Below are 11,260 nucleotides of genomic sequence, written 5' to 3'. Positions count from 1 at the left end.
AATGAGTAGGTCCTCATTACAAAACGCCAATCTCAAAATGTAATATAATGCTATAATTAACTTTTCCCTAGTGATCTTAGCAATGAGAAGAGCAAAGCATGTTATGGAAGGTGTGCTGTGTGACTCTACTCATCATCCAGAGGGATACAGAAAGTGGGTTTCCAATTCATGTCATAAAATTGTAATAATTGATGTCATACTTTTGAGCTCATGTTTTTTCTTCTTCTTTTTTTTTCTTATTGACACAAGGCAAGGCAATAACATCCACCAAACACACAATCCCACTGTTAAATTGTAGTCCTGGTCCTTCTAGGGTACAATAAGGCACACACATCAGCTCAGTATGTTTACTATGTGTTTAACTCAGTATGTTTACTATGTTTTTAACTCAGTATGTTTACTATGTGTTTAACCCAGTATGTTTACTATGTTTTTAACTCAGTATGTTTACTATGTGTTTAACCCAGTATGTTTACTATGTTTTTAACTCAGTATGTTTACTATGTTTTTAACTCAGTATGTTTACTATGTTTTTAAATCAGTATGTTTACTATGTTTTTAAATCAGTATGTTTACTATGTTTTTAACTCAGTATGTTTACTATGTGTTTAACTCAGTATGTTTACTATGTTTTTAACTCAGTATGTTTACTATGTGTTTAACTCAGTATGTTTACTATGTGTTTAACTCAGTATGTTTACTATGTTTTTAACTCAGTATGTTTACTATGTTTTTAACTCAGTATGTTTACTATGTTTTTAACTCAGTATGTTTTGAGACATGCTGAGCATGCCCAAGTATCTGGGAATGTATTGAATATCTTACTCTTGAATAAGTATAGGGATAGATTCAAGGCTGTTGGCTTATTATTCTAAAAACATATTCATTAAGTAGTTTCAGACTAGACTGGACCCAGATCAGTATGTGCTTTAGCGATCTCCTCTGACTATGGCTGCACAAATGGCTATAGGGTCAAATAATGAGCAATTGGCACTTTCTGTTGTTATTGCAATAGCCACATTTACACATCAATATGATATCATATTTCATAAGCACAGCTAAATACAAATCATGGTCTTATCTGTGTGTTTAGGTAACTTCTCTGTTTATTAGAGTTCATAAGCATCTATTCTACAGGTATCTTTTGGACTGTTTTTTTGGCTTGTGTTTCTCTTCAGGTATACGGGTGATTGGAGGACGCAGGACTGTGGTACAGGGGGAGGATGTGGACTTATCCTGCAGACTGATAGAGACAACCAAGGAGCTCAAACACATAACATGGCAGAAAGGTACTCGGAAAGAAAAACATAACTATTATTTTATGCTGATTTAGCCCAATGGGGATACTAAGTTTATTGCACCGAATGGATTGAAAGGTAGAGTCCAGTTTATTGGGAACCTATCAGAAAACCTTGGATCTATTCGAATAACATCTGTCAGACTGTTGGATGAAGGCACCTTCACATGTATCTTTAGTGTTTTCCCCAGTGGAGCATACAATACAGAGATACCTCTGACTGTGCTTGGTAAGAACTCTTCCTTCACTCTTTACATCACTGTTTTTACTTTTGACAGTGTAGAAACACTGCATGTGATAATCAATACTAGAAGGCTAAAAAGTTGGATGGTTCATTATTCAAGTGAAGCAAGAGCAGAGCCCTCATCCACAGGTTTTGCTTTGCCAAGGAAAATCCATCTTCTCTACACGTAGAAAAAAGGGTTCCAAAGGTTGTTGTTTTTTCTCCAGAGGGATACGATTCGACCTATAACCTTTTCTTATCCTAAGAACCGTTTTTGGAAGAAATAGTTATTTTATGATTCTTTGAAAGGCAATAAGGGTCTACATAGAAACCCTTCAGCTGCTAACATAATTACAAAAGGGTTTTCTAATGATCAATTAGCCTTTTTAAATGATAAACTTGGATTAGCAAACACAACTTGCCATTGGAACACAGGACTGATGGTTGCTGATAATGGGCCTCTGTATGTCTATGTAGATATTCCATTAAAAATCAGCCGTTTCCAGCTACAATAGCCATTTACAACATTAACAATGTCTACACTGTATTTCTGCTCAATTTTATGTTATTTTAATGGACCAAAAAAATGCTTTTCTTTAGAAAACAAGGACATTTATAAGTGACCCCAAACTTTTGAACGGTAGTGTATGCGTGAAATTAATTTTCATTTACAGTGGACCATTATCATGCACATGTCATGTATGCACTTAAACAGCGAAGGGAGGATGCTTTTCCCGTGGTTCATTTGCATGCCAGCCAGGTAGGCTATACTCCTGTTGTAAAGCGAAGCAATGTGCTTAATATTAGGAAAGTTGATAAATAAATATAGTAGGTCTAGCCTATAGAAATCTGATGGGATCCTCCTCTTTTTAATAGAGGCCATCAAAACTCTGTTTTCTCACGCAATTGCATATCCTATAGAAATGTTGTGCAACATGAGCTTATGTGTGTAAGGGATCTGGGGTTGGCTGGGTCTAGACAGAGTCTGACACTTCCCCGATCTACAGAGAGGGGGAGTCATCAGACTCGATCTGGTTCACCTGAGTTCTGAGCACACCTGTCAGTAATTAGTGTAGGATATAAAGTGTGCTCAGAAGTTCAGTCGGTGCGAGGTATTGTTCCTTTGTGACTTGCTAAGCGGTTTGTTCAGAGAGAGAGAGAGAGAGAGCTAGTTTGTTTTGATTACCAGTGTACCAGACCTGTGCTTCGTTGTTTGACTCCCCGAATTGCTTAATCCTCTGCTTGTCTATCCCAGTGATTACCGTACTCTGAACCTGTGCCCGTGCCCTCGACTACGACTACGCCCGCTCCCTTGGTACCTCTGCATGTCTCTGCCTTGCCCGGTTTTGACCACAGCTCGCCAGACCACGATTAAGCTATTCCCTTGTCTGTACTCTAATAAAGCATCGCAATTCTGCGATTGGATCTTACCACTCTGTCCGAGTATTCATTACAATGGGCTCTCATGAAGTGTTTGAATAGATTTTATATTACCTTTGCATTGATGTCAGAGTGATTAGAGGGACAATAGAATGCTAAGTACCAGGCAGTTAGCAAGTTTGGTAGGCTACTAATGACCATCAGCAGCATCAGAGCTTGGAGAAGACTAATTCAGTTTTAGAGTTGATTTCGTGCAATTCTACACATTTTGCCATGAAAGCCAGTTTTCTGCAACTCTACTCATTTTGCCATGGGGTGGAGAGAAAATGTTGCAGTTGTATAACAACTTGCCCATCCCTGGTGTACAATAAAACACTCAAAACCACGCCCATTATTATCATATTTCTGAGCATGCTCTATTGCAGGTTGATTTGTTTGTTTCAATATCTGTGTTTTTGTATGCACATTGATTAGTATGATTAACCTTATGCTACACGAAAAAAAGAACATACAATTAATCAACTAATTCAATCTTTTACTAGTTGGACTTATTGCACCCGGTTGTTCCAGTTTAGATAATTTAGGTAGATCATTTATCAATCTTCCCTAACCTGTCAGTCATTCTAAAATGCAGGTTGCAGGTGATTAAAAGTTCCAATTGTTGGATATCCTCACTCTGGCTGAGTAAGGCACTTAACCCTAATTTGCTCCAGCGGTGCTGTACTACTATGGCTGACCCTGTAAAACAACACATTTCACTGCACTTATCTGGTGTATGTGACAATAAAACATTTTTAAATACATTTTATTATTTATAGAGGGTTCTAGGCAGAACCATTTACAATGGGATCTACGAAGAACCCATAGAGATCCTATTCTAATTCCTAATTCTATGGAAGAACCCTACATAAAGGGTTCTAGGTGGTACCCTCTACAAAGGGTTCTACCTAGCACCAAAAAGTGTTCACCTATGGGGACAAACCGAAGAACCCTATGTGGTTGTACTTAGCACCTTTCTTTCTAGTGTATCCTGTTACTCAAGCTGTAACCAGGAGAGCACAGGCATCAATAGTTTACCTAATGGTGGAACAGACATTGGAATTTACAGTATACACCACTATATCCTTTATACTTTAACGGCATAATCACTGGGCTGTGAATGCTTTTCAGTGAAACAGCTGAAGCTGAAAAACAGCTTTTGCAATTGTGTGTGTGTGTTAAATTTAATATCTCAGGTGCAAGTACCTCTCATCAGGGTGAGTTAAAAGCGGATTTGCCCAAACCTCCAATACAGTAAATTTGTAGTTACTAATGATGTATATTGCAATTGGCCAGATAGAGAACATGATAGGGTTTATTTAAAGTGTGTTGGTCATGTAACATAAGCATTTGGATAAGTTTCACATGACGGGCTGCGTGTGTTTTGGTTGTTTTTTTCATGTATAGTTCCACATTTATAATGAGTGACTTGTTCATGTTTTCTGTTCTCTGTTTGTTTGTTTTCTGGTCATAGTTCCTCCAGTAGTGAGTGTGACAGTTGATGTTCCTCCTGTCATTGGGGAGAATGAGGGAGTCTTGGCAACCTGCGTGGCTGCTGGTGCCAAGCCACAGGCAGAAGTGAAGTGGATTTCAGGTACATTCGGTAGTTTGTTGAGGACGGTGACTAACTCCACCAAGCACGCCAACGGAACCACCACAATACTCCGCCACCTGCTCGGGGTGCCAACCAGAGCAGCCAATCAGCAGCAGGTCCAGTGTGTGGTCAACCAGTCTGCCCTGACAACAGAAAGGAGCTACAACTACAACATAGACATCCACTGTAAGTGTCTTCTACTACCACTGTCCTACACTATAAACAGACACTGTAAATATATTCTACTACTACTGTCCTACACTATAGACAGACACTGTAAATATATTCTAATACTACTGTCCTACACTATAGACAGACACTGTAAATATATTCTACTACTACTGTCCTACACTATAGACAGACACTGTAAATATATTCTACTACTACTGTCCTACACTATAGACAGACAATGTAAATATATTCTACTACTACTGTCCTACACTATAGACAGACACTGTAAATATATTATACTACTACTGTCCTACACTATAGACAGACACTGTAAATATATTCTACTACTACTGTCCTACACTATAGACAGACACTTTAAATATATACTCCACTACCTCTGTCCTACACTATCGGCATCCACTGTAAATGTATATTCCAGTATCACTGTTACAGACCATAGACATCCACTGTAAGTATAGACTCTCACTGTCTTCACTGGCTGTAGCCTAGTAGTCCCTCTAACCAGTCCCTGTCTGTCCATACACTCTTAAAGGTGCTATCTAGAACCAAAAATGGCTCTTCGGCTGTCCCCGTAGGAGACCCTTTGAATAACCCATATTAGTTCCCTTTCCACAGAGGAAATATTTTTATCTAGCCTGTAACAACGGTTATTTTCTTTAGCTTAAACATAGTTCTGAGGCACAGAGTGGTATGGACCTATACAAGGCTTTCATTGTACTGCTCCCCTTTCCATGATTCCGTCATCCCGTCCGAGTCTTCCAGAGCCAATGCAGTTGGGCCATGCTTCTCTCTCGCGTATCGAACGTCAAAGGCGGCTCCAAGAACGGCTCTGTCTATACTGTGGAGAGAAAGATAATCTACTCAGCCATTGCCCTGTTCACCCCCCACTTAGAGATGAGAAGGGTCCCTCTGCTGCCAAGCAGGTAGGCGTGTCCTTATTTCTAAATATCTCCCAGAAGCAATTCTCCATACCAGTATTGATAACCGCGAAGGGGGTTACTAAGTACGTAGAGGGCTTGATAGATTCAGGAGCAGCAGGTAATTTTATTGATCACCAGCTAGTACAAGAGCTTGACATTGATCTAAAACCTGTCACCCCTCCCTTAAGGATTAACGCCCTGGACGGGCAGCCATTGGGCACGGGCTTCATTACGCACCTGACACAGAGCGTTACCCTCCAGATTGGAGTCTTCCACACTGAAACCATTCAACTCATGGAACTATCATCCCCCAAACAGCCACTCATCCTCGGACACCCCTGGCTTTGTCGTCACGACCCTGCCATCTCGTGGCGACAAGGTGAACTACTGTCCTGGTCTTCTACCTGCTTCATTAGTTGTCTCAGCCTACCCTGCAGAGCCACTACCATTGAGGACTCTGCTTCTGCAGTGCCACTCACTATACCATCTGAATACGCCCAGTACAGCAATGTCTTCAACAAAATCAAGGCCTCCACTCTGCCACCACATCGCCCAGTGGACTGTGTTATTGACTTACTCCCTGGAGTGTCCCCACCGAAGGGCCGTGTTTACCCCCTATCTATCCCGGAAAATGAGGCAATGGAGAACTACATTGATGAAGCACTCAAACGGTTTCATTCGTGCTTCTTCTTCCCCGGCTGCATCCAGCTTCTTCTTTGTTGGAAAAAAGGATGGTGGTCTCCGTACATGTATTGATTACCGTTCCCGGAATGACATCATGGTCAAGAACCGTTTCCCTCTTCCTCTGATCCCAGCGACCCTTGAGCAAGTGGGCCGCGCCAACATCTATACAAAACTCGACCTGCGAAGTGCATATAACCTTGTCCGTATACGTGAACGCGATGAATGAAAGACGGCCTTTATCACCGCAAGAGGGCACTACGAATACCTGGTCATGCCCTACAGCCTTACTAACGCCCCCGCCATCTTCCAATCCTTTATGAACAAGGTTTTTCAGGATATGATCAACCGCTTTCTCATCGTCTACATTGATGACTTCCCGATTTACTCCCACTCCCTGATGGAACACATACAGCATGTACAAAAGGTTATTCAACGGGTCCTTGACCATAACCTTTATGTGAAGACTGAAAAGAGCACCTTCTCTGTAACCTCAGTAAACTTCCTCGGATTCGTACTGACACCTGGAGGGGTCAGCATGGATGAGAACAAAGTCACCGCTGTCAGTAACTGGCCCAAACCCACCACCGTTAAGGAACTCCAACGTTTAATTGGGTTCACCAACTTCTATCGCCGGTTCATTCGGAACTTCAGTTCTACTGCCGCTCCCCTCACTGCCCTTACCAGCCAAAAGACCCGGACCCGTCAATGGACTGATACCGCCCTAACTGCTTTCAACAACTTGAAACGCCTCTTCACCTCAGCTCCTGTCCTTCGCCAACCTGATCCGACCCTTCCTTTCACCCTGGAGGTGGATGCCTCCGAAGTAGGAGTAGGAGCCATACTCTCTCAGCGAGTGGGTACACGTCCAAACTCACATCACTGTTCGTTCTTCTCCACTAAGTTATCCTCCACTGAGAGGAATTATGATGTGGGGAACAGAGAACTCCTCGCCATCAAGCGGGCCCTCGAGGAGTGGCGCCACTGGTTGGAGGGCGGACAACATCCCTTTCTCATCCTAACAGATCATCGTAATCTGGAATATATCAGAGGGGCCAAGAGGTTAAACTCCAGACCCCTGGGCTCTCTTCTTCACACGTTTCCATTTTCATGTTACTTACATCCTTGGAAAGAAAAACATAAAAGCTGATGCTCTCTCCCGCCAGTTTGACCTTCCGACCAGTAATTCATACCCTACACTGATTCTTCCTTCCTCTTGCATATAGGTACCGGTACAGTGGGAGGTTCACTCTGCTATACAAGAAGCCCTAACCTCAGACCCGGCTCCTCCTGAGACACCAGCTGGGAAGAGTTACGTACCAGCAGCTGTTAGACCCCAACTGATGCAATGGTGTCACACGTCCTTGGGCTCAGGACATCCGGGCATTACACGAACCACCGAACTTCTAGCCCGTAAATTCTGGTGGTCCTCACTGGCATCCGACGTAAGGGATTACGTACTCTCCTGTCCAGTCTGTGCCCAAACCAAAAGCCCTCGTCATCTCCCTTCCGGTAAGCTTCAACCTTTGCCAATCCCTCACAGACCCTGGTCCCACATAGCTGTTGACTTCATCACAGACCTTCCTGAATCCTCTGGTAACACCACCATCCTTGTCATAGTAGCCTGTTTTTCAAAAATGTGTCGTCGGGTTCCTCTTCCTCATTTACCTAACGCCATGGAATTGGCTGAGTGTATGTTCCAGCAGGTGTTCCGTCTGTATGGGATTCCGGAGAACATCGTTTCTGACTGTGGGCCCCAGTTTGTCTCCCGGTTGTGGCGAGCCTTCTGTGACCGACTGGGGGTCGCCCTCAGCCTCTCCTCCGGGTACCATCCCCAGACCAACGGGCAGACGGAACGCCTGAACCAAGAAATAGGGAAGTACCTCCGCCAACAGTGTTCTGCCTTTCCACACGGCTGGAGTCAGTATATGGCCTGGGCTGAATACGCTCAGAACTCACTCATGCATTCATCCCTTTGCCTTACTCCGTTTCAGTATGTACTTGGTTACCAACCCCCCATTTTTCCCTGGGAGGCGGAGCCTGGTACTTTCCCAGCTCTCGACGACTGGTTTCGGCATAGTGAGCGGTTATGGGAGACCGCTCACCGGCATCTGCAGGAAGCCTCTAATACCCAGAAACGCTTTGCCAACAGACGCCGCCGACCTACGCCACTCTTTCACCCTGGACAGCGTGTGTGGCTCTCTACCAGAGACATCCGGCTCCGCCTCCCCTGCAAAAAGTTCTGTCCTCGCTTCATTCAACATAACCCATCGCATCAACCCTGTCACGTACCGCCTCCAGTTACCCCGTCAGTATAAAATCTCCTCGTCCTTCCATGTGTCTCTGTTAAAACCGGTCACCTACAGTCCTCTTCATCCTCCAGTCTCAATCCGCAGTGCGGCCCCACCGTTGGATGTCGGAGGGGAACCTGCCTATGCCATTCAGGCCATCCTTGATTCCAAACGCCTGAGAGGTCGCTTCCACTATCTAGTGGACTGGGAAGGTTATTGGCCTGAAGACCGGTCCGGGGTTCCCGACAAGGACATCCTCGACCCGTAGATGATTCGGGCATTCCACCGTAACCGTTCGAATTGTCCCATTCCCTGACCTCTGGGTCGACCCCCGAACAGACCCACTGGACATCCGCCTCGACGCAGAATGTCGGGTTAGTCCATGACCTTGTCGAACCAGCCTGCCGGACCTCACCCTCCGGTGCCGTTGGGTCGTCAGGGGGGTACTGTAAGGTTCTGTATTTATTTTCTTAGTCAACCTTGTGTTCTTGAACGCTGCCCTGTTTCTTTGTGTTCTTGAACGTAGCCCTGTATTTCATTTTTGTTCATTGATATCACCTGTTTGTCGCTCACCTAGTCTCATTAGCTCCATATTTACTTCAGTTCATTCTGTTTGTGCCTTGTGAGGTATTGTTTGTTTTGACTCTACTAAGACTTTTTCTAGCTCGTTTTTGAGAACCAGCTATAGCCTTCAGTCCTAGTTTATGGTTATCCTGCCTGTTTGCCTACCTGTGTATGACCATTGCCTGCATGTGACCACGATTCCTGTCTTTTGCCAAAGCGAAATAAACACGTGCCGTGCTCTGCGCGTGAATGTACACCTTTTTCTCCCTGAGTATTCATTACATATACAAGGAGTACCAGTGCCAGATCAATGTGCAGAGGTACGAGGTACAGGTAGTTTAGGTAGATATGTAAATGAAGGCAGGGTAAAGTGAATAGGCATCAGGATAGATAATAATAAGAATAAAGAACCACGTAGCAGCAGCAAATTATGTGTAAAAGTGTTTTCGTTGTGTTTGTGCAGTACCAGTCAAGGGTTTGGACACACCTACTCATTCAAGGGTTTTTATTTATTTTAACTGTTTTCTACACATTGTAGAATAATTGTGAAGACATCAAAACTATGAAATAACACATGGAATCATGTAGTAACCAAATAAGTGTTAAACAAATCAAAATATATTTTATATTTGAGATTCTTCAAATTAGCCACCCTTTGCCTTGATGACTGCTTTGCACACTCTTGGCATTATCTCAACCACCTTCACCTGGAATGCTTTTCCAACAGTCTTGACGGAGTTCCCACATATGCTGAGCACTTGTTGGCTGCTTTTCCTTCACTCTGCGGTCCAACTCATCCCAAACCATCTCAATTGGGTTGAGTTTGGGGGATTGTGGAGGCCAAGTCATCTGATGCAGCACTCCATCACTCTCCTTGGTAAAATAGCCCTTACACAGCCTGGAGGTGTGTTGGGTCATTGTCCTGTTGAAAAACAAATGATTGTCCCACTAAACCCAAACCAGATGGGATGGCATATCGCTGCAGAATGCTGTGGTAGCCATGCTGGTTAAGTGTGCCTTGAATTCTAAATAAATCACAGACAGTGTCACCAGCAAAGCACCCCCACACCATCACACCTCCTCCTCCATGCTTCACTGTGAGAACTACACATGTGGAGATCATCCATTCACCTACAATGCGTCTCACAAAGACACAGCGGTTGGAACCAAAAATCTCAAATTTGGACTCCAGACCAAAGGACAGATTTCCACCGGTCTTACGTCCATTTCTCGTGTTTCTTGGCCCAAGCAAGTCTGTTCTTCTTATTGGTGTCCTTTAGTAGTGGTTTCTTTGCAGCTATTCGACCATGAAGGCCTGATTCTCGCAGTCTCCTCTGAACAGTTGATGTTGAGATGTGTCTGTTACTTGAACTCTGTGAAGCAGTTATTTGGGCAGCAATTTCTGAGGCTGTTAACTCTAATGAACTTATCCTCTGCAGCAGAGGTAACTCTGGGTCTTCCTTTCCTGTGGCGTTCCTCATGAGAGCCAGGTTCATCATAGCGCTTGATGGATTTTGCAACTGCACTTGAAGAAACTTTCCAAGTTCTTGAAGTTTTCCATATTGACTGACTTTCATGGCTTAAAGTAATGATGGACTGTCGTTTCTCTTTGCTTATTTGAGCTGTTCTTGCCATAATATGTACTTGGTCTTTTACCAAATAGGGCTATCTTTTGTATACCACCCCTACCTTGTCACAACACAATTGATTGGCTCAAACGCATTAAGAAAGAAATAAATTCCACACATTCACTTTTAACAAGGCACTCATGTTATTTGAAATGCATTCCAGGTGACTACCTCATGAATCTGGTTGAGAGAATGCCAAGAGTGAGCAAAGCTGTCATCAAGGCAAAGGGTGGCTACTCTCTCTCTCTCTCTCTCTCTCTCTCTCTCTCTCTCTCTCTCTCTCTCTCTCTCTCTCTCTCTCTCTCTCTCTCTCTCTCTCTCTCTCTCTCTCTCTCTCTCTCTCTCTCTCTCTCTCTCTCTCTCTCTCTCTCTCTCTCTCTCTCTCTCTCTCTCTCTCTCTCTCTCTCTCTCTCTCTCTCTCTCTCTCTCTCTCTCTCTCTCTCTCTCTCTC

Source organism: Coregonus lavaretus (assembly GCF_964263955.1).
Source record: "Coregonus lavaretus genome assembly, chromosome: 16".
NCBI lineage: Eukaryota > Metazoa > Chordata > Actinopteri > Salmoniformes > Salmonidae > Coregonus > Coregonus lavaretus.
The sequence above is the reverse complement of the archived record's forward strand: the minus strand, read 5'-3'. Positions refer to the sequence as shown.